The 22,265-nt window shown below is 40.0% G+C and overlaps 1 protein-coding gene across 1 annotated transcript in view; it reads left to right on the forward strand.

The window, feature by feature from the left end:
* Positions 1-22,265, forward strand: part of ppargc1a (peroxisome proliferator-activated receptor gamma, coactivator 1 alpha) — a 313,605-nt gene that overhangs the window by 5,939 nt on the left and 285,401 nt on the right. The gene's annotated exons all lie outside the window — the stretch shown is intronic.

Raw genomic sequence — 22,265 nt, forward strand, 5'->3', positions numbered from 1 at the left:
TTTACGTGAAGCAAGTTTTCAAAAACGTGCTCTTGAAGTGTGTATTGCTCATACAAAATTAACAAATTATCAGTCATAAGAACTTTGGACATTTGAAATGTAGAAATCCTGGAACATCCCTTTGTTTTCCTACAAATTTCTGCTGGAGTTTGACATTGAATCCGATGCTTTAGGTTGCAGGACGTTCTGCTTCGTTTTCAGTGTTTAGCAGAGATGGGTGGGACTCAGCGCTTCATGTCATCTTCTATGCACTGTGTTCTCCACTATTTAGCTAATCTTTTTGATTAGCTGACCTAACTAGCTAGATGCAGCTCTTTCTGCCCCACATACACAGAGTAGGACTACATGTACTCCACACACAATCTGCTCTGATAAGTGCGCAGTTTCAAAATAGACTATACCTTATGATAAATCACTGCACGTGGATATGGTCAAGCCGTTTTTTTTTTTTTTCTTTGTCAGATAAAATGCAGAACTGCCTCGGGTTTAGCCCGCTGCTTCTAAAACAAGGTCAGCAATCCCTTTAATATGTTTTACTTGTTGAATTAACCTCTGGTAGTTAAGGCTTATGTCAATAAGTGCATTCAGGTGTGACTTCAGCTGACAGGGGCCTGACTTTATGGTTGACATGAACTTAGAGTCGGAGCAGGAAAAGACTGCTGCAGTCCGGTTGGCCACAGTTTACTGGTGCAGGCCGATCCTGTGGGAATACTGGCAATAGGAACACTTTTAAAGAACACTTTCTTTTTTATTTCTGTCTTGAGAATAATATCAGATTGTACCTGCAGGAGGGGGAGGAGGAGGAAGCCAATCCAAATGGTCAGAAATATGACCCTCGGAGGCACTGCATCTATTTCTCTGCCAGTAGACGGACTAAATTGTTCTCACAACTTTCTCGCAATAAGTGAGTTGCTGACAGAGAGACAAAAAAAAATAAATAAAATAAAATAAAAAAAATGAAATGAGCACTTTCTGCATGTAGATTGGTTCTTTTAGCCAATTCTGGGCAGCCTGCGGAAAGCAGCATCAGCAGAGCTCTTCTGATTTCAGCCACTTGTCTCCTAGTGTGTGTAAATGTCATGTCTTATTTTGAGGAGCATGAAGTGACTTATAAAACTCAGACGTTAGGCAGAAGGAGATTTCTGTGACATTAATCCCATGATGATTTTTCTGCACAACTTTTCTAGAACCTCCAAACTTCAAGGGTTGCCAGCAACGTGAATATTTCGAAGTGTGCTTTATGTACTGTATGTAATAGTGTTCAGATTTAATATGTACAACAGTTTTACAAGTTTGCACTTACAAAACCACCAAAGTTTAGTTTTTAGCACTCGTGGTTACCGTATCTATGCTGTCAGTCAGACGTGTATGAAAGTAGATAAATGGAAACCTACTTAACCCTTTGCCTTACCTTATTTATTTATAGGCCCTCTTTTGTTTTTTACAAATTCAAAATTAAATTAAATATGCAACATTTTAACGTCTAAAAAATGCATTTTAATTTGTCACGTTACATGTAGATTTGGAATGGAGCCATATGTCTTTCGTACGTTGAGTGGTGGCGGATTGTTTTCTGTTTTGTTGATGTTTTTTAAAAAAAGTTTAATGTATTCTCATCAACAACAACAGCACGTAGGCCACTTGCCGTATCAAATCATGTTTAATAAGTGTGTGTCCCCATTTGAGTACTTGCTATCAAGCTAGAACGAAATGAAAAAACATGATTATAATTAAGAAATGACAAAAACTTTGTGTCGTACTTGACACTTTACATTTTAAGATTACACATTTTGAAACAAACTGTTTATCCTGAAAAATATTTGAATAGGTGTCTATTTGCATCAATCACCAAATTTGTGCCATTCTTGAATTGCAATTGCAAAATCCAGGGCCTCAGATGGACCGCGTGCCACACCTTTAGCACCTCTGTCTAAGGTAGCACCGTTTATGAATGAATAAACGTTTTGACATTAGCATATCTGGAGGTAAAATAAACACCCTGCTGTCATCGTTGAGACCTATGGCATGAAACATTTAAGAGTGACCAAAAAAAAAAAAAAAAGAAAAGCAGAAACTGATATTTCCATCACAACTACCTCCTTCTCAAAGAATCACACCTGATTTCCAAGTCGACGTGTCTGTGATGTTTGCTTGTTTTTTAACTCAACAAGTTTGCTTCTTCTGAACATCTTGCTCCTGACAGCAACCCGCAGATGCTGAGCCTGTCAGCGGTGTAATGAGAAGCTCGTTGTTCCTTTTGTAGCATATTGCCGAGATATGGATGGAAAATTATCTAATCAAGACTTTGGAGGAGCGCGCCGTCACTTGACCCGCTCAGCATCTGTCCGGGCTTCTGTGGGATGTGGGCGTACTTCACAGCGATCAATTAGGCTTTTGTGTCTTTTTAACTGGGGTTTTGGTCACGCTTGCATACGTGTTCATAATAAAATACCCGCAAAGATGCGCGGAAAGTAACGCATGTGAGAAGTGGAAGTCAAACGATGTGTGGTTTCCAGCAGTATTTACAATTCAAAATCTGAACAGTGCGGCGTGTTTCATAAGAAACTTGCAAGGTGCTGCATATCAGAGATTGTCAGTGAGATTTCATCCCCAAAGGGAGACTTGAACCAGCAGAGGGAGCAACAAGCTTTATGCCTCGTGGGGCCGTGGAGAATATCTTCTAATTTCCTGAAAAAACGCCTGCCGTTCTCAAACAGCTTATGTCTGTTTACTGCTCCTTGGGAAAAGGAGAGAAACCAGAGTGTTTGATGCTCTCCACTTTAATTGAGTTTCTGTTAGGGACTTGTTTTCACAGCTAAATTAATGTAATCACAAGTTGAGTTAGCAGAGATCATAATCAGTTTTCTTCTTTTTTTTTTTCTCCTTAGCTCCATTTGCAGCGTTTTCAGTCTGAAACCAGCATCTCCTTGCAGGGAAGCACAGGCGCACCAGACTGCATTCTTTGATTATGTGTGGGAAAACGTCTTCCTCGCCATTGACAATCTGTTGGTACTTCACAAAAATCAGAGATGAAAGGAAGTGCAGCTTAGACTGTGAAAACTCCTTGCCTTCTCACCGGGAGGTAAAAGCACTCTCGCAAACACCGAATTGTACATCTGAAGTGTTATCAATTCCACCTGAAACGGAGGGGCCCCGGTGGCGGCGCTGAACCCCCACTTCTTTTTGATCGTACCAGCAGCGCCTGTAAACAAGTATTTTCCCCCCCATCATCTTCTCTCCGCCTGTCTCGCTCCGTTCCTCCGCTCGCTCGCTCTTTTCCTGCCTCTCCTGCACGCCGAGGTGTCTGGAGGGGGAGGTTCCTTTGATTATCTCTGCTGCCGATTAATTGCTTTTCTTAACCTCTGCACAGACGTGCTCCTACACTGCCCTGGAGCCTGCAGCACGCGCCCACCTGGACCCCTGCCAGGAGCAAAAAAAAAAAAAAAAAAACCCAAACTAAACACCGGGCGCCTGCCGTCTCCCAATTACTGACCTTCAGTCTCTCATTTTGCCAAGGATGTTATCACAGACACTATCAGTGTGTTTACTTTGTTTGTTTAGCTCATAAGTTGGCACGCTGCTGCAGCGGTCACTGGATTTTGAGGCAGACTGAGGTGTGCAGATTTTTTTTTTTTAGAGGAGTCTGTGTGTAATAAAGTTTTAAAAATGATAGTCGGAGGTAGACTTGTAGGGATGTGCTTTATTTTGGCCTTGAGTTGTGCTTCCCATGCATTCTCAGTCACCAACAATCAAGAGTTCTTCTGTTTTCTCTTAGCAACGAGAACCTTGTCTCAGACTTGTCTAAGAGAAAAGAGAGGAACCCCAGAGGGTCCGTCTTACATTGAACTGCCTCATTCAGACCTTGGTCCTTTTTTTCTTTTTTCTTTTTGGACATCTTAAAAGCACATCCAGGCGTCACATGAATATTTCATTTATCGTACCTCATTCGCAGGTGAGTTGTGTTGCTTTTGCAATTTGTACAACATCAATGCTCTGTCAACAATTTAGTTTTGTGCCCTTTTGCATAAGGACTGCACTTCTCTGACTTTGCTTAAATTCTAATCACATTTTACGAAAGGCAATTTTTCAGTTTCTTGTAAAGTCAGAACTTTACAATAGGATATATGCTATAGTTTAGGGTTTCAATTCTGATTCAGACTCCAGTTCAGAAGGTGGCAGTAGTGCTCACTGAAAGCTGTTTGCCAACCGACAGAAAAATGGAAGAAGAAAAACACTCGTCGTCTAGTTGTCTGTTGTCCTCGGCGCGTCTTCATCGGTGGTTCCTCTTTCCTTGAATGTTCTCGTTCTTCACTTTATTAAAATATGAACTCTTCTCAAATGTGTCTGCTTTTGTCCTTTGCTACTACAGGACACGACAGGTAAGTTAAATAACACTGACGTAAATAATTCCTCCTGAAACGAGCAAGTTGAATGGACAAGTTGAAGTGGAAAGTTTAACAAGAGCCAAACTGTGATGGTCAGATGATTCGGTCAGATAATCTGGTACTTGGATCCACTATGGGATTTAGGGGAGACGATGGAGACAGTATGGTGGTTTAGACAATATCAGGAAAATCTGTGGTCCTGCCATTCATGTAGATTTAAATTTCGAAGGAATGTTGCAGATTATATACTCCCTTATATGAAAACAGTATATCCTCCTGGGTGTAGTGTTTCTCAGCAGAATAAAGTCACCTTTGGTTCAGTAATGGTTAGAGGCAACAGGTTTGATGCTTTTAAAGAAATGATCACTCCTCTTCTTGGTATTGATAAGAACATGCAGTGTGTGTTTTGGATAAAACAGAAGGGGACAGTGAAGGACAAATAACACGTCAGATTTACCACATTTTCTAAAGCAGATCTAGTGAACGATCTTGGAGATACACAGTTGTACGATATGGCAGGTTTTCAACTTATGTGTTTTTGAGAATCACCTTGTTGGAATACGGTTTGTTAAACTGGGATGTCTTTGGTATTTTACACCAGTTCAGATAAGTAAATATTATCCAAGGCTGGTGGGGGAAAAGTGTATAAAAATCCAGTTTAAATTATTTTTTTGTCAGGTTGTCTCAAGATTAGCTCTTCACTTTCTGAGCCGGTTTTTGCTCTGAAAATTTAGGTTTAGGTGGTTTAACAAACAAAACCTTCCCCGGGAAAAGTAATCCATGCAGACAGAGTCCAAAGAAAAAAATCTGATCTTCATGTAACCTGGAGAAATTGAGCTTAAGACTTGAAAAGATAACACTAAAGTTTAGCTTTTTGAGTAAAAAAAAAAAAAAAAAAAGTCCAACGTCTCTGCTGATATTCTGTATGTTTTGGATGTCTGTTTATGAGATTACAGGAAGTGGCTTCGGGGATCTCTTTTTCCGTGTGCAGCCCAATTAGTTCAGGTGTTTGATACAGAGAGCACTGTGGGGCTCCAGTCTGAGAGGAGCCGAGACAGCCCACACAGACTCGAGACGCTCTCGCTCTCTCTCTCTCTCTCTGATACACGGATGCAATGTCTGCATGTGTGGCTTGAACAGACACATAATGTACACAACTCACTTACTAACAGGCTGGACTCCCAGGACTCTATGGTAGAGCTTGGTGTTGCTGATTTTATTTTATTTTTTTTCCCATCAGCAGAAAGCTGGGATGAGCTGAGCTAATTGAGCTGGGAGGCTCGGTGGTGGGGGGGAACAGGGCCCCTTCTCACACGGCCTCGTCACTTCCTTCTTTATCCGTCCGGCACCGTCTTCGGTCCCACCTCTCCAGACCACTCTGTGCAGCTCCAAAGAACGGCTTTATCATATGAGTCCATGGTTCCATAAGTGCCAGACACACGTTAGTGAAATTTTGATGGAAATTAGGTTGTAGTTCTTTTGCAAAAGTACTCCTACCCTTTAGCTTTCTTTACCAGAATTTGTTCCATTGTCATTTGTGTTTGTAAAATATTTTATAAGAATGGTGTTTCAGACCAAACAAGGCATTGGTTAATTGTGAAGTGGAAGGAAAACAATACAAGGTTTTAAAAATATTTTTACAAAATAATAGCCCTTTTTTCAATTCAATGCTGTTTAATGATGGCACAATAAATGTTTGTCTTAACGCAATGCTCAGGAAGTGAGTGGAAAAGGTCACATTTGGACAGCGGGGAAGCGCTTGGGTTGTTCCGTCAGACCATTGATTTCCGAAACCACACAAAAGACCCTTGTAGAAACACACACAGGATCAGTGTGTATGATAAAAAACTCTTGGGTTCTAATTGACCACATCTCTTAAGACCGCGGGAGGGTTAACAAACCTCTGAGGCCTTCACAAAACATCTGAATCATAATATTTACCAATAAGGAGTCTTGCATTACAATGGCACGCCTAACATTTCAGATTTATCCTGGTGTTGGGGGGGAAAAAAAAAAAACCCTTAAGGAAAAATAATTTTCCTTTTTCACTTTCATTCCACTTCACAGTGATGCACAACTCTATCCTCATACGTTCACGTTTCATTCCTCAGTCTGAGTAAATGCTCATGTAAGGAACTATAATAGCGTTGCAGTTTTGTTTGTGTTGGTTGAAGTTTAAGTTGACATGAACACACATTCCCCACTGCACACAATGCAGGCTAAATTGTCGGGAAATGTGCGCAGGGTGTATCGCAGCAGACAAACTGACAACAAAAGCAGATTACCTGTTCTATTGGAGGGAAATTAAGACATCACAAGCCTTTTGATGGGCCCTGGGAGGCCCATCATAAAAGCCACAGCAAGCTGTTGAGACGGATACCGAGTTGTTTCCATCCTTTAGCCGCACTTGGGGACTGATTATGGTCAGGCAAACAGCCTTTACCTGGAAAGTCACTTTCACTTTCTCGTCCTCCATTTGTTAGTATGGCTAATGTCTCATTAAGTCTCACAGAGGGGAAATGATGCGCTCTTTGGGTGAAGGTTAGGCTGCCAGCTTATCGTAAGACAAAAAGACTGATTATCCAAGCACGGGCGGGCCTTAGCCTGCGTCTTTCTCTAAAACATCCTATTTGTGTTGCAGCTTGAGCTGCTTCATTAGCCATAATCTATTAGCCCTCCCTCCACCTCCCCCAAGTGAAAGTTAAAACATTTGGGCTAAATGATGAATGCTTGATCACTTTTGCATGGTGTTCTGTGAAAAGGAGTGGACTGAAAGGGGGCGGGGGGTAAATTTTACATTATCAAGGAGATAATTACAAAGCAATCAGAAGCTCTTTCCTGTAAAGTGGTAAACAAGCCAAGGGCTTCTGCTCTTTTCCCAAGAATAATTAAAAGTCATTTTGCATTCTATGCATCAGTGTCCTTTCCTCCGCTCGGTGACCACCTCTTGGCATAATAAAAATGGCAGAATTTCTCCATCAGCGACGGATCCTTCACTCTACAGTGATTTGGCATTTTAGGGACCTTTTACTGTCTTGTATTTTCTCATAAATCTGTGGTGCAGAATTAAATTATGAATCAGTATTTCCATTTTCTACATTTCTTTTTTTCTTTTTTTTTTTGGCATATACAGGTAATTCTGAGCAGCTGTGAATCGCCGTGTCACTCAGCAGGACGGTTTCCAGATATGGACTACTACTCCTCTGTGACTGTGTCCTTAATGCCTCAGTAACGAATGCTTTATTGATTGGTCTAGACCAAAGAACATGGCAACCTGCCGAGCGAGAAATGTGGGAATATTAGATGAGAAGCCCAACCCTTTGGCTAAATTCTCAACCATAAAAACTAGAGGTCAGGAGTTGCAAATTAGCAACAGCTATAAACTCCCAAGTAGGAAGGGAGTTCCATCAGTGGGAAGCTTTTACGAAGTTCTGAGCCCGTAGGGAGAGTCCTATACATTACGAAATGAATGTTTCATGTGTCCCGGGTTAAAATAAAAGCAGAAAGTCATATTAGAAACTAATTAGTATCTAAACACCATCTAAAACGTATTTTTGAAGAATTAGAGCAACTAAAACTCAGATGTGCAGGAAATTACCAGTCTTATTTGAATTGATGCAGTTCTGTTGCAAGGCAGACAAAGTGATTTATTCTGCTCTGGTTGTTCTTTTGCTAAATTTTCTCAAATATCAAAAATTCTTACACATATTTGATCTGTCTGCTTCATAATTATGAATATTTATATTTATCCGTGTTGCCCCTGCTTGGACAAAGACACAATGGCACTAAAACATCAGTAAAAATGTTGAATTCTGGGTCTTCTTTGAGGTTTTCTCGGCTGCATCAACAACGCAATGTGATCTTGTGATTAAGTTGAGTAGTTCAGCCACTTTGGGCCTGTTGCCACTGTCCTGCCTGCAAGAATGTATGCAAAAAAAAAAAAAAAAAAGTTAATCTGAATGCATGTGAAGATCAAATTAGGTTAATTTAGATTTCCAGCTGGGGAGAAACTCGCACACATTCCAAATTAAACATACGGTTGCTGGGAGACCAAAGAAAGTCGCTAGTTTTATATGCATCAAAATACTTGAGCTTTTGTGTTTGAGGTGAAAAGCAACGTTCATTTGCCATATTCCTAAAGAAAAGCCCTGGAATCATAGCCTCTGATGCTCCAAAGATAAACTTCCCAGAATATGAATTTTGTCTTTAATACCCTCTGATGATACTTATCTAGATTTGCGCACAGAAAACTTCTCTAATTTATGTGCAAATTGGTAAACTATGTTTTCTTTTCTGTCTCAGTCCAGTAACATTTGAACGTTTTGGAGACTGTATGTTGGTCATTACCTGGTGTGAAGGAGCCTTAACTGTTAGTTTTTAGTTGAAAAATGTAAAAAGCGATCTCTTCCCGTTTACATAATGTTGCTATAAGAAAAAAGAAAAAACGTTCCTTTCGAAAATAACACTTTGTAGCTACTATAAAAAAGAAGACGAGGACAATTAATTTCTGTTGCATGTCATCAACCTCCTCTCTGTTTCTAAGCTGTGCCTATAACTCACGGTGCCTGCAGGCTGTATTGCATCAAAGCATTGACATGTAGCCATTACTCCACTTTAAACAACGCCAGAATAAGTCAATTATACTTGGAATCGATCAATATAAGTCCACTGCTGCTCATTTAAGAGACTTATTTAATCTGAATGCATCTTGTGTTTTTCTGGTTGTGGGTGCTTGACACCTTGGGTTGGCCCATGATGGATCTCCTTGAGTGACAGCTATAACCCTTTGATTTACGGTTGTTTATCACTCGAGTAAGACTGGAGCTGACCTCCCTCTGAGGTTGCCATAATTTCTTCCTATTGCATATATTAAATTGCACGCTTGGCCACTTGACAAAACCTCACACACCTGGACAAACTAAGAACTCACTGCCTGCAAGATGCAGATTTTGCAAAAAACGCAATCGTTTTTATCTTTCCGAGTACCTGAACTTTACAGAGCTTATATTGTCTTGCCTCTCTGTGTATCTGTGTGAGTGCTGCGTGTGTGTCCTCCTCCTCTTACCAACTCCTTGGTGACTTCATTACCAAATGAAGGAGCTCATATTTTCAATTCCTGCCTTGGATAAATATGGCAGATGCATTTAGTAAGAATGGAAAGGGGACACCGTGTCCTCCATACCTGATGACATGTATGGTTTATCACGTTGAGCAGAGACATGGTCACCTTACCTCGGGCCACATTGTGACAGCCAGCAAGTCACCGGGGAGCACCATCGGAAATCAATATTCCCTCACTCTTTAATTGTTAGAAAAAAATCTTCCCTGCTTACAGCATCACATCATCGCTCAGGACAGCATGACTTTCATTCATTTTTGCCTTTCTCTAAAAGTTTCTCGTCTGTGAAAGGCACATGGTGGCTGATTTGGAGATAATGTAATGGGTTTTAATTTTCAGGGACTCGCTTGATATGCATGCAGAAGTTTCTCTGGTTTACTTTTGGGTGCTTAAGGCACTTTAGTGTCTTATCTCCCTGTGAGTTTGCATCAGTGTGAGCGTTTCCATTGCTGTCTTAAAATAACAGAGGAAATGTGGCAACTTCCCTTCTGTAAGGACAATGAAAATACAGTTGTTGTTTTTTTTTTGTTTGTTTTAAGACATTTTTTCTGGTGCTTCGATCAGGCATGGGGATATAATATTCTAAAAGTATGATGAATAAAAATATTATGAGTTTCATCTCCACCAGTCAATGGGCAAGAGTCGGGGTAGACCCTGGACAGGTCACCAGTCCGTCATAGGATACTATGAGTTATTGGAATAAAAAGAATGCTAAGCAAACAGTCATTATATCGGTTTTTATTTATAAAACTGCCTTTGAATACACTTGTTACATTAAAACACACATATATACTGTATGGGGCTCATGCCCCCTCCCCCCCACATGATGCCACCCTGGGCGGATGCCCATGTCACTGAATATGTCTGAACTGTGTGAGTAATTTATGCAATGTTGTTTTTTTGTTTTTTTTTGCCGAGTAGTGGAGATCGTCCTTTTTGAGGAAGCCTGATAAATTATGCAACATTTAAATTAAAAGGACACTTTTTTTAAAGCAACAAATATATTGTATTGTGTGGGGAAAAAAACCTAAGAGCAACTTGATATGTTGATGCTGAAAAGGTGAAGTGTAATTTTCCTCGGCTTTGAAAAGATCTTTTGTGACCTTTTCAGCTCCAGTAGAAACAGAAAACTTTTTTTTTTTTTTGTTACAAGCAGAGTGTGTCTCCGTTAAGTAGAGGAGCAAAGCGATTTCCATTATAAGATCATATTTGTGGTAGTGCATTGTCACGACTTTAATGACACTGTGTGTTGCTGGCAACTACTACCTCTAACAAAGACTAAAACCCCACTTGCCATTTTGAATATCTTTCTCTCCTCGGATGAGTTTTGGGCCTAATTTAGGTTCCAACAAGAGGAAAGTGGAAAACAGCAGCACTTAACTTTATTAATTAAAAATATGGTAAACATGTCCAAATTCAGTCAATTTCCCAAATTACCTTTTTTTTTTTTTTTTTTACAGGTCATAGTAGCCCAAAGCCAGTAGTTAGCTTGTTTCCTGTTCTCCAGTTAAGGGTGCTACCTGGGGAGCGCCACAGCTCCGAAACTGTGATTAGGCCTTCTCTGGCTAATTAACTGCTCGGGCCATGGTTGGCCATTTGCATCATTTAATGGAGGCTCGATGCCGCAGCTGTCCTTCGTCTGTCATTCATCCGACTCTTGCCCTTTATTCTGCAATTTGAGCCATAAAAAGGAATAAATAGCCAAAGCTCGCATAGCATTTTATCAATCTCATTAAAGCGACAGAGAATATTGTTGCACGTTCATTTAAGCAGCACCGAAGGCTTCGCTTTAATTACGAGAAGGAGAAGAGGTGGCCGTTTTTTGTTTTTTTTTGTCCTTAGCAGAAGGAAATTCCTGGTGAATTTCCAGAGAGAAGACCTCATTACAGCAATGCCAGCGTGCTTTTCAAATGCCGCCAGCCGGGTTGTTCGGTTTTATTTTACCGATACATGTCCTCCCCAGTTTGCTCTCCTGCTATTAACGGCAACAGGCTGCTTAATTATTTAAACCTATCCTTTATGAAGGGAAAATTGGAGGGGCACAGTCATGCACACAATAGAGGGAGTCTTAATATTAACTGCTTATATGGTGCAAGAAAACAGGCTAAATAAGGCTTCGGCCCCCCCTAAAAGAGGTAAAAACATATTGGGAAGGATGGAGAGCACGAAACTTTTTGTTCCTAACTTTATATTAAAGTTTAAAACATTTGTCTGCAACCAGTCTTCTCCTCATCAGACAGTTTACTCAGCCGTTGCCTTGGCTGCACATTTCTGTACACCTTGTCTTGTTGTCTTTAGCCTTGCTTAGCTCAGTAGATTTTTCTGTTTATTTGCTTTTCATATCCTGCTGTCATGCTTTTGTTCTCCTTGTCCTCTATAAATAAAGATTGATTGTTGGTCTGCTTTGACAGTAAACATTTGTTTAGGGAAACCCCTCCCCCCAAAAAAAAGCCTAAGAATTATAGGGAAGCTATTTGAAGCGTTTTTGTTTTGATCTGCTTTCATATTTTGGGGGTGGGGGTGGAAAGTGAATTCCCTAATATGTGGAATTAAAATGTGAACTGTCTCCTGATTTTTATTTTATTTTGCTTAGCTGCAGTTACTGGATGAGCGAAAGCACTGAAGCCTGGACAGAGCCTTGCAAATATTCTCTTGAAAACACACCAAAAGTCCCGCACATACCGACCGTCTTACCATTTAGTCTCACAAGCCCCAGGCGCCACGGTATCACCCAGCCATCCTGTGTTCATTAGGCAGGGAGAGTATGTGTGCACTCTGCCCTCTTGTTGTGCTTAGAAAAACACTTTAATCTTTTTTTTTTCTTTTCTCCCTAAGTAGCACTGCTAGATTATTTTCAAACTGCTTGATTTCATTTCTACTTCAGGCAATCGTTTTGCATTCCAATAATTAAGTTAGCTTGCACACATGTGTGTTTTTGTGGGGCAGGAATTGAACACAGACCGTGATTTGGACGGGTTTTGTATCGGCTTCCATTTCTTTCTTTCTTTTCCTCTCTGGATGTTTACTTCCAATTGTTCTGCTATGTCTCTGGCTATCCTATTCTTTATTTCTTTTTATTATTTTTTTTACAGCGTTCTCCCTCGGGGAAAGCAGCACATGTGAGCAGATCACTTCTGATTAGTGAGGCTTCTTTGTGAAGATGCCTTTAGTGTTTTTTTGTTGCCAGAAACAAACAGTAGTGTGGTCTCCTCAGGGAAGGCTGCCATTTTCTTAGCACAACACAGCCCCAGAGAGAAGTTGTTATCTCTCATGTGCTGTTAACTTTGGGCTTTAAAATGTGTGCCTTATTTTCTTTTACACATCACAGGACAATGACGGTGTGCAAAAAGAATAGCAAACGCCCACCGTCGCCAAATATTTATATGTGTATTCATTTAATTTTATAAGTATTTCACAACGTGTTTAATTCAATTCTCACTTCAAATGAGGAGACAACATCCAATAAGCATGTTTGTCTCCTGCTTCTTTGCAAAGAATTTGGAGTTTGTTTTGAGCCCATTTGAATCATGTGGCATTTTTCCCTGTGAACAGAAAGACACTGGAGGTAGGTAAACAGTGCTGGAGGGCGGGGAGCAGGCGCAGGCGACTGATTTGTCTCCTCGCCGTCTGGAGGATTTACGGTGCGAGTGTGTTGAGCTATCAATCAATTGTTGCTCACTCCAAGGACAAGTTTGTCTCTTTATGCAATTTGTAAGGCTGTCCAGTCAAATTGATTCCTTAACCAGGAGCCGTCCAGCTCTCGGAGACGAGCGCCCACCCCCACCCCGACACCCTCCGCTCCCACCCTCTTGAAAAGCACATCAGCCTTCTTGTTTGCTGTAAACCAGACAATAAATGATGCGACTGTTGACTGTCTGCGGACAAAATCCAGCTGCAAAATAAAGTGGGTGACAAAAAGACAAGATTAAAAGTGATCGCTGGACTGATTGATTAAATGTGATTAAATTGAACAACTGAGGATTGATGTCGCCGAGTCCCTCTCTGACGAATGATTCGGGCATTATGATGCACTCAGTCTATTGTGGTTTACATTTCCAGGAAAAAACCAAAACCAAAATCATATTTACACGTAAAAAAATGACATTAATGCACCAATCTTTGTAGTCCCAGAAGTACCCATTTATGGAAATTTCTGGAAAAGAAATTAAAATATTGCTTGTTTTAAAATGGATAGTACATGATTCAATGTGTTATTTCTGTGCAAATAATTTTGCAGCAGTTGCCACTGATGTTTTATTACTTGTTTTTTTTCTATTAGCTCATAAGGAAACTATTAAAATAATTCTATCCATTTCTTCTGTCTGTATGTAGATTCATAGCAATTCGCAGTGCGGCATGTGTTTAGACAAACAGATTTAAGTAATGCAATGACGTGGCGCCAAGCAGGATCTTTTTTTTTTTTTTTTACATCAGCCCACTGGGACAGTTTAGGTAGATAAACCCCATTAGTTATGTTTAGTTCTAATTCTGAATAACTGTTCAACGCACTTTGTGCTTTGTGTTAAAAATGATTAAATGTGGATTGAGTCTGTTGTCCTGTTTTAATCTTTAATTCAGTCAGATAATCTCCAAGCCACTATCAGACTTTTGATCGCTTGCTTGACGTCGGATCAAACACCTAGGAGAATAATTGAATCGCAAGTAAGATAAGTACGCGAGGTTTTAAAGTTTGAGCTGTTTGGTGCGTCTCGCCGTCTTAAATTGCCGCCCCAGTACATTTTGGAGGAAGGCACGTCTCGTGGTTTCCTGCTGAGTGAGCCCTCGCTCCGCTTTCATGTCGGCTGTGTGGTGATTTGGGACATTTAGCGGACAATAGGGGAGCGATTACAAAAACAGGCTGTACACTTGAATAATTTATGCCGGAAATCGTGCTCGGCTCTTCAGAATTCACAACGATCCCGCCTTATCCATTGTCCCAACACACACGCATACTAAGACGGAGAAATAAAGAGTGCATTTTCTTTTTGTTTTGTTCCTATCATATCACAAGACATTTCATCCTTTTACTTAAACTTGCACTAAAGCTAAGATTACGTGCTGCTTTCCTAATCCTAACCTTGCACCAAGTCTTTAAACTGTAGTGGTTATGTTATAAGGAGAAGTACTGATTTAGAGCATTCACAATCTAAATTATATTTCCACACCATATGTAAAACCAGCTCACCTCTGAGTGTTACACACACACACACACACACGCATACACACGCACACACACACACACACACCCGTGCTCCAACGCAGTGACTCGCCTCTTTGCAGTGATTACTGTGGAAAGGGAAAATACGTGTAAAAAAAAAAGGAAATGAATATAAATTGTGCATAATAAATGACACTGCTGAGTAAATGTCTTGGCACGGCATTTAATATGGTCTTTAAATTTTTAGATTATCTCTCTTTAATTTTTTTTTTTTTTTTCCACCGGTGGAACCCGGATCCGAAGCAACATTTGCCTTTCTTCCAGCTCAGGGAAATGACTTGAAACATAAATATAGAAACAAAAATGAGTCAAAGATTATCTAATGGACCATGCGTCAGAACAGTTTGTCACGAGCTTTAAAGGATCATCGCTCAACGGGCACAGTTGTTTAACTATTGAAGCGGTATTATTTTTCAAACAGCGTCTCTTCTGAGCTGTTGCAGCGCACTTTTGTCATTCATTTGTGACTCGAAAAAATTTCTGCCATTGGTAAAACTTTGACAGCTGGGACAAGGCATGTATGGCATCTGTGTGAAGAATGGCTGGATTTGTGACATCAAACAGCTTAGAAAATATGGTTCATTTCATTTTTGATCAGGGGGAGGAAAAAAATAAAAAAATACAACTTTCCATCTGAGAGCTGTCTGACGAAAAGCACCATGATATGTCAGCAGTGCTGCACATTTTGTGTGTGATAAGGAAAATCCAGAGGGAGGGAGATCCAGTATTAACAGTAGGGTTTTTTTTTTCTCCTCCTTCGAAAGAGATCTGTTTGCTTGTGACATATCCCAGCCAGGAAGATGTGAAAAAATCTGTCAATAAGGTGTGCTGCCTTTAGTCCTGAACCACACTTTGCTCAACCTTCCACATCTATCAGAGATATAGCATGTATTGGTGCGAAACACCGGAAACCACTGCCATATCTACAGGGAGAGACATACCCTTGCTAGAACGGAAGATTGAGCAAAGTTGTTTGATACTCCTCAAGATTTTTAGTTGGCACGCTTTCATTTTTGTTGGCAGAATTACAAACTTAACTTTGGAAAAAGGTGTTCCTACCCCTTATCACACGTACTGGTCACGTTACAACCTTGAACTTTGATTTGACATTGGAGATGTTATGCTCTAGACTGACATACGGTAGAAATTGTAAAGTGGAAGGAAAATTAGTTTTAAAAAAAAAATGTCCCCTGCCCCTCTTCAGTCTAAAGTTTTTTTGTTTTTTTTCCAGGTATAGACTTTTGTTTTGTTCCAACATCCATCCAAAACTGTCCCATTCATTCAGATCACTTTCCTATTGGTAAGGAGAAGCATCCCCACAGCGTGAAGCTGCCATCACAAGAGATATACTCATCAGCTTTTCCTGACTAAAACATATTTCAGGCTTTCTGTGAGCTACGACCATTCAGTTCAAATTTTGATTGACTGTTTTTTATTGTTTGTTCTTGTTTCTTTGCCTTTTTTCCTGTAGGACTATAACTCATAAAACAGAAGTAAAGTAAGAAGATGATTCCGAAAGCCAAATGAATTGACTGAATTTGGATATAAATTTGCACCCTACTTACCAGTTGTTTCCCTTTTTATGTTTTAAACAATACACCATTCTATTAAGTCACAATGATGTGTTGGAATGTCCCATACAATTCTAATAAAACATATTAAAGTATTTGTGGTTTACCTTGACAAAATGTGAATAGACTCTCGAGGTATGAATACTTTTTGTAGGGCACTGCACCAAAACGTTTTTGACATTGATTTAGTACATTCCAGTTTGAGTTTCTACTACTTTGCCCTGTCTATAAAAAGTTAGACTTATTGAAAATAAACAAGATTAAATTTTTGGTCATAAGGTCCTAAGCTGCTTTGAGACCCATTCACGGTTGACCAGAGAGACCTGCAGGGCTAAAATTTGAAGATAAATTTACGCTGTTTCTGGAGAGGTAGGAGTATGTCAGTGCATCTCTGCTGCCACTAAGAACGAACAAACTGAGCCGTTTTGTCTCCTGCAGTTCTTCTTCTGGCGCGGCGTCTTTGCAGAAATGTGAGGAAAATCCCTAAACACGTGGTAATCACTCTTTAGACTTTCATTTTCTTGCAAAATAGGATAATTTGGACATTTTGTAATGGGTGTGATGGGAAACTGATAAGATGAGAGATTTTTCTGTCTTGTTTACAGATGTAAAGAAAATCTTAACACTTAATTTGTAACTCACAGAAATATGATAATTATTCAGTATTCATTGGAATATTTAAACATAAAATTACATTTCATATCAAGGAAAGGTTTTGTGATTGAATTTGTCCTAATGGAAATGTGATCTAACTTGCTTTAAAAAAAAATAACATTTTTCTTTTTATGGCGCAACCTGGTAAAATAAATATTTCATTGCAGAAGCATAGTCTCACTCTGAAAAATATACAAAAAAAATGCAACAATTAATATAAAGATAACATTAAAAAAAAACGGTTGTGTTTTCTTGCAAGTGAGCTAAAGCACTTGGCAGAAACAGAAATTGATCTGAATAAAAGAGGAGTTGACTATACCACACATCATTGGGTATAAACAAACTATCAAGAGAAAAACACAGGATACTGTAGAGAGGGTCTGCTCTCTGCTCTGACTGCAGGCTGGGTTTTCTGCAGTCAGACTGACCACTGAATTGATGAGCTACAACAACATTTATTTTGTCTTTGGTTTTAATAAAGTATTTGTGAATTTGAATTACAAGTGATTCAGAGGTTCAGAGGCTCATGGCATCTCTCACTGCTTGTTTTAGCTACAGAACAATTGGTGCTTTATGTCTTGTGGCCAAACTCTGCAATGTGAGAAAGAAAGTTGCTAGATTTGTTGCCGTTCGCTAGAGTGGTTTGAAAAGTCGATAAATAGTGACAAAGTCACCTAGTGGGCAGCAGTGCAGGTCAAACTAAAAAAAAAAAGAAAATAGTCCAATTCCGATTCCATTTCTATCGATAAGCAAACGGAGCTGGATAGGAATTTGGATTTCTGTACACCGTCAGCAAGTATTCCGTTAAATTTCAGTGTTTTCATCATAACAGTTTTCGACGTAATTAACTGAGTAAATAAATCAACATTATTGAATAAACAGCATTTTTGAAGGACCGTAATAACTATATACTTTTATGAGGATCTAAGAGATTTAATCAAGATGATTGGGCTTACACGACAAAGACTAATCACGGACTTTGCCATAAGGCAAGTTTGATATTTGAAATTCAGGACGCAGCAGGACACCACGATATAGCAATGGGGGAGTTTTACACTCTTATTGGATTATTTGGTTACGGTTTCTTTGTGTGTCTGAGGGATGAATTTGTCCTAGGTATGAGAAATACATATGGCAGCCGTGTGAAAATGGAGCTTAAGTTTAAAATAGGATGAAGGTTCGTGAATGGAGGGGGTTGATTTTTTATTTTTTTTCCTCCTCCATCTTTTTCTTTTTTAAAGCACTGTCACCCTCGGCTGTGTTAAAAGGACCAAGACTTGTTGAACATGATTTCTCCATAATTGGCCTCTGTGGAGAGATTCGATTAGTAGCTGTCTGTCTAACCTACATCCCTCCCTCCTTTCTTTCTTTTTTTATTTTTTTGTACCAAAACTCTCCAAAGGGCCAGGGGAGTTCAGAGGGAACAAAATGAACAATTCATGGACTTAGCTGTGCCCAGATTTCAGATAGAAGCTCTACACTGCCCCATGGTGGGAAATAAAAAGAAAAAAAGAAAAAAAAGAAAGGCTTGCGATAGAAAGGAAAGCTTCATTCAGCTGCTCTGATGTCTAGCCGCTCTCTTCCAAACAGCTTTTGCTGGTTCCTGTCGAAGGCGCAACACATCACAGCTTGTTCTGCCACTTCTGGCGTCGTTAGAAATTAGTCCTTTGTTCGAATCTCGCCGCGTGTTTGACATTCAGCTCACCGACGCGTTTGTCAAGCCGGACATTGTGTTGCTATTGATTGGCCGAGACCTGGTCAGCGAGGAAGAGCGTGCGCCCGCCAGGTTATCAGTGACATCACCCCTCAGAAAAGTAGTGCTCACCTCTCCTTCTCACCCATCCTCCCCCTCCGCCGCCATCGACAGTGGAGGAAAGGAGTGCCTGATTTATTGAGACACGCCAGCGCCTGTCTGTGCACCCCAAAGGCACTGGATAACAATCCAGGAATACTTCCTGTCCCTGCAAACACTGTTTATTTACTCACTCTTGGGGAGGCAATGAATGCAGTCCCTGACTGACAAACAATCTTATGATGCAGCCTTCATGTCAGGACTGGACTTTTTTCTCCTTCATTCTTGCACCTCTCCTGAATATCTCAGTCACTTGTCAGTCCATTCTCCCCAGCCGTGGGCCCTGTTGACACAGAAATCCGTCACTTCGCACATGGGGGAGTGTAGGACATGTTGGCGGCCATTACTATTCATGAGGCGGTGTGATCCACTCTGTCACCCGTTGTCAGCGAGAGGTGTCTGTCTGCACCACTGCTCCCTTTGCTCTCTTTATCAGCCAAGGGTGGCTAATGAGAAGCACCAGGTTAATACCACCACTAGAACAGCGATGGCTTTAAACCTCTTAATTCATCTAGACACTGCTAATTGAAACCCACGTGAACTACACTTTGCAAACCATCCATTTTCATGCAAGCCGCAGCTAAATGCGCTCTGATGGAATTTTACAGAGTGACGCCAGGATTAACTCACCTTGAACCAGATCTTTTCCTTTCGAATTTGCATCCCCTTCCAGTCTCTTGTGGATGATGGCCGTTACCTTGAAACTAAGCCTTATGACAGTCAAGTAAAAACCCTTTAAGACCCAGAAGTGATGTGCAGCACTGAAAATAACCAGGTTCGGATTCTCTAAAATAATTAAAGGGAAGTAAAAACGACAACCATAATCGAGACGGGACAGCCTCACAGAGTGTAAATTATAAACCTTATTTTACTTTTCAGTTGTCAGATTTGACCCAGTCATCCTGCACTTGACTGCATAATCAATATGCAGTAAACATTGCAGACTTGTTGACTCAAACCAGGAGTTCTGGCTCCCTTTCGCATATTTCGCCTCATTTTTATTTTTATTTTTTTATGGTTGGGAACACTTTTTCGATTCCAGGGATTTTTAGGTAGAGATTCACAGGGAATTTGCCTGGTTACCTCAATTGAACGGTTTTACAATTGCTAGGTTGAAACTAAAAACGAATAATTTCTTCAAACCAGATAACACAGGGACTAATACATCCTGCTGACTTCAACATGCTTCAGAGGGAGGTTTATCAGCTGTGGGATTTATTTATTTATTTTTTAAACAAATTCATGTGAAGCTTAAAAACAAGGATTAAAAAAAAAAAAAGAACAGAGTTGGTTCTTCAAAATCTCCCTGATACTTTTAAACAAGGAGTAAGAGTTAAGCAAATATCTGGAAGCTGAATGCAAGTACTGTCTCATTTTTTTGATAAGATATTTTGCATCTGTCTTGCAAAAATATGCTGGATTAAGAAATACAGAAATGCACCTGAACATACCGCTAAATACATCTTGTATAAATTTATTATTCATTATTTTTGACAGCCAATTCTTACTCTAAGTCTTCCTACTGGTCGGGACACATAAAAAAAGGTTCTAATTTACTAAATAAGACTGCAAATAATGTTACTTCTTGATCTAATAATGGCTGTTCATCCATGACTGGGTGCTCTTTTGTAGCTACAGTAAATTAATGAAGGATTTAACAATCCAGTACAGTTCTTAAAATATTATGTTGTAAACAGCTGTCATTAACATAGTTATATAGTTAAATAATAAATCTGGCAGAAAAAAGCAAATATCCTGTGGTATGGCACTGAAACAAAGAAATAATGTGAACTTGAATCTTTCTTGAAGGTGTTGTGAAATTAGGAGACTTGCAGCAATTCTTTTAACTGGATTTTGATGTACTTGTGTGTCTCTGTGTTCATAGATTTTATAAATCTCTGTAATTTTGCTGTTTTGGACAAAATCCTTAGTGTACTTAATTTTTCAATTCTGCAGAGAGTAGAAAAAAAAAAGCTATTTGTTATGTATAGTTCTGTTGAAAAATTGGAACCTGCCTGAAAGCAGTCCCACACCCTAATGTGCGTTAAATATCAGAGCACAAGGAATCCTTTCACCACCAGCTTTGATGCATCTTTAAGGACTGTGGCCTAATGATAGGAGATCATTCCTTCAGCCTCAAAAGGCCGTGAATATTCAAATGAGCCATCAACAGCCGATGGTGTGAGAAATAACGGGTCCATCTTTTACCTGTCCCTTCTTGTGTGTGACAGCATGGTATATTTAGTTGACGGCATCATTGTCTTCCAAAAGCGACGGATTTACCAGCATAAATTTCAGCGAGCGCACACTCCCTCCCTTTGCGCCCGCGTAGGCAAACGCTCATTTATTTCCTCGTTTGTCATTTCAATAGTTATTTTATGGCAGTGCGGTATTAATTGAACTGCTTCTACTGCACAACAATTCAGGGCCCAGTACATCTATTACGAAGGGAGTGTTCCGGAAACGCTGCTGAACAGGCCCACAAATCAGGCTGTGCTGAGAGGGGAACCTCACCATAATGTAACACAATCACAGTAATCCTTCATTTACAACGTGTTCTTTTCTCAGCCATGCAAAGAAAATGCATTTAAAGCCCCAAGTGGCTGCTGTGGAGACGCTTGATGCTGGCCTTGTGCTTTAGTGCCAAGAAGTTTCCTATGTGTATAGCGAAGACTAGTTTGATCTACATAGTTTAAGTATTTACCTCGAAGGGTAAATTCTAAGTACAGCCTTCAAGAGCTATCTATCACCCTGCAACTTTTACATGTGTCCCTTTTCCAACAGTTAATTGATGGCTGATGATTGAATTCAGCGTTTTCGTTCCGGTGTGTCGGGATGCATCGAAAGGTTGCAGGCTGACACCTCTTGAGCACTGGACTTGGGCACCTCTGGGTTAAGGTGTTTGATGTATAGTACACACTGTTGTATTGTTAAACGAAAAAACTCAGAAATATGTTGTATTTTTTGCTGCTGTTTGAATCCCATTGACCCTCACAGTGTTGATGAAGGAGACCAGTCCTGTGCCCTCGAAATGACTCGGTTTGATGTGAGGTGCACATATCAACCCCAGCTTTAGCCGACATAGCACCTTGTGAAGATGCCGACTATGTGACGATAGTCGGCAATGACGTAAAATTGGACATCCTGTCATTACCAGTCTGTATCTTCAAACGACCAAACTACTTCTATGTCATCCGTTTGAGATAAAACCCTGGTCACCTTTTTTTTTTTTGTTTTTCTGTGAATCGACTCAGTTGGTCAACCTTCACATCTGCGTTTGGTTCTACTGATAAAACCACCAACAGAATAAGATAAAAAAAGCAACTGTACGAAACTTTGACCAAACAGTCTGAGGGCACATTTTCTCTTTTATTTTCAGAAACGAAAAGCTTGTTTGGCTACATGTTGCCCCTGTGTTCACCTTCTCATTTCTCTTCACAACTTGAGCTTCTGCAGAACTGAACCA

The sequence above is a fragment of the Poecilia formosa genome, unplaced genomic scaffold (assembly GCF_000485575.1).
Source record: "Poecilia formosa unplaced genomic scaffold, Poecilia_formosa-5.1.2 Scaffold111, whole genome shotgun sequence".
Lineage (NCBI taxonomy): Eukaryota > Metazoa > Chordata > Actinopteri > Cyprinodontiformes > Poeciliidae > Poecilia > Poecilia formosa.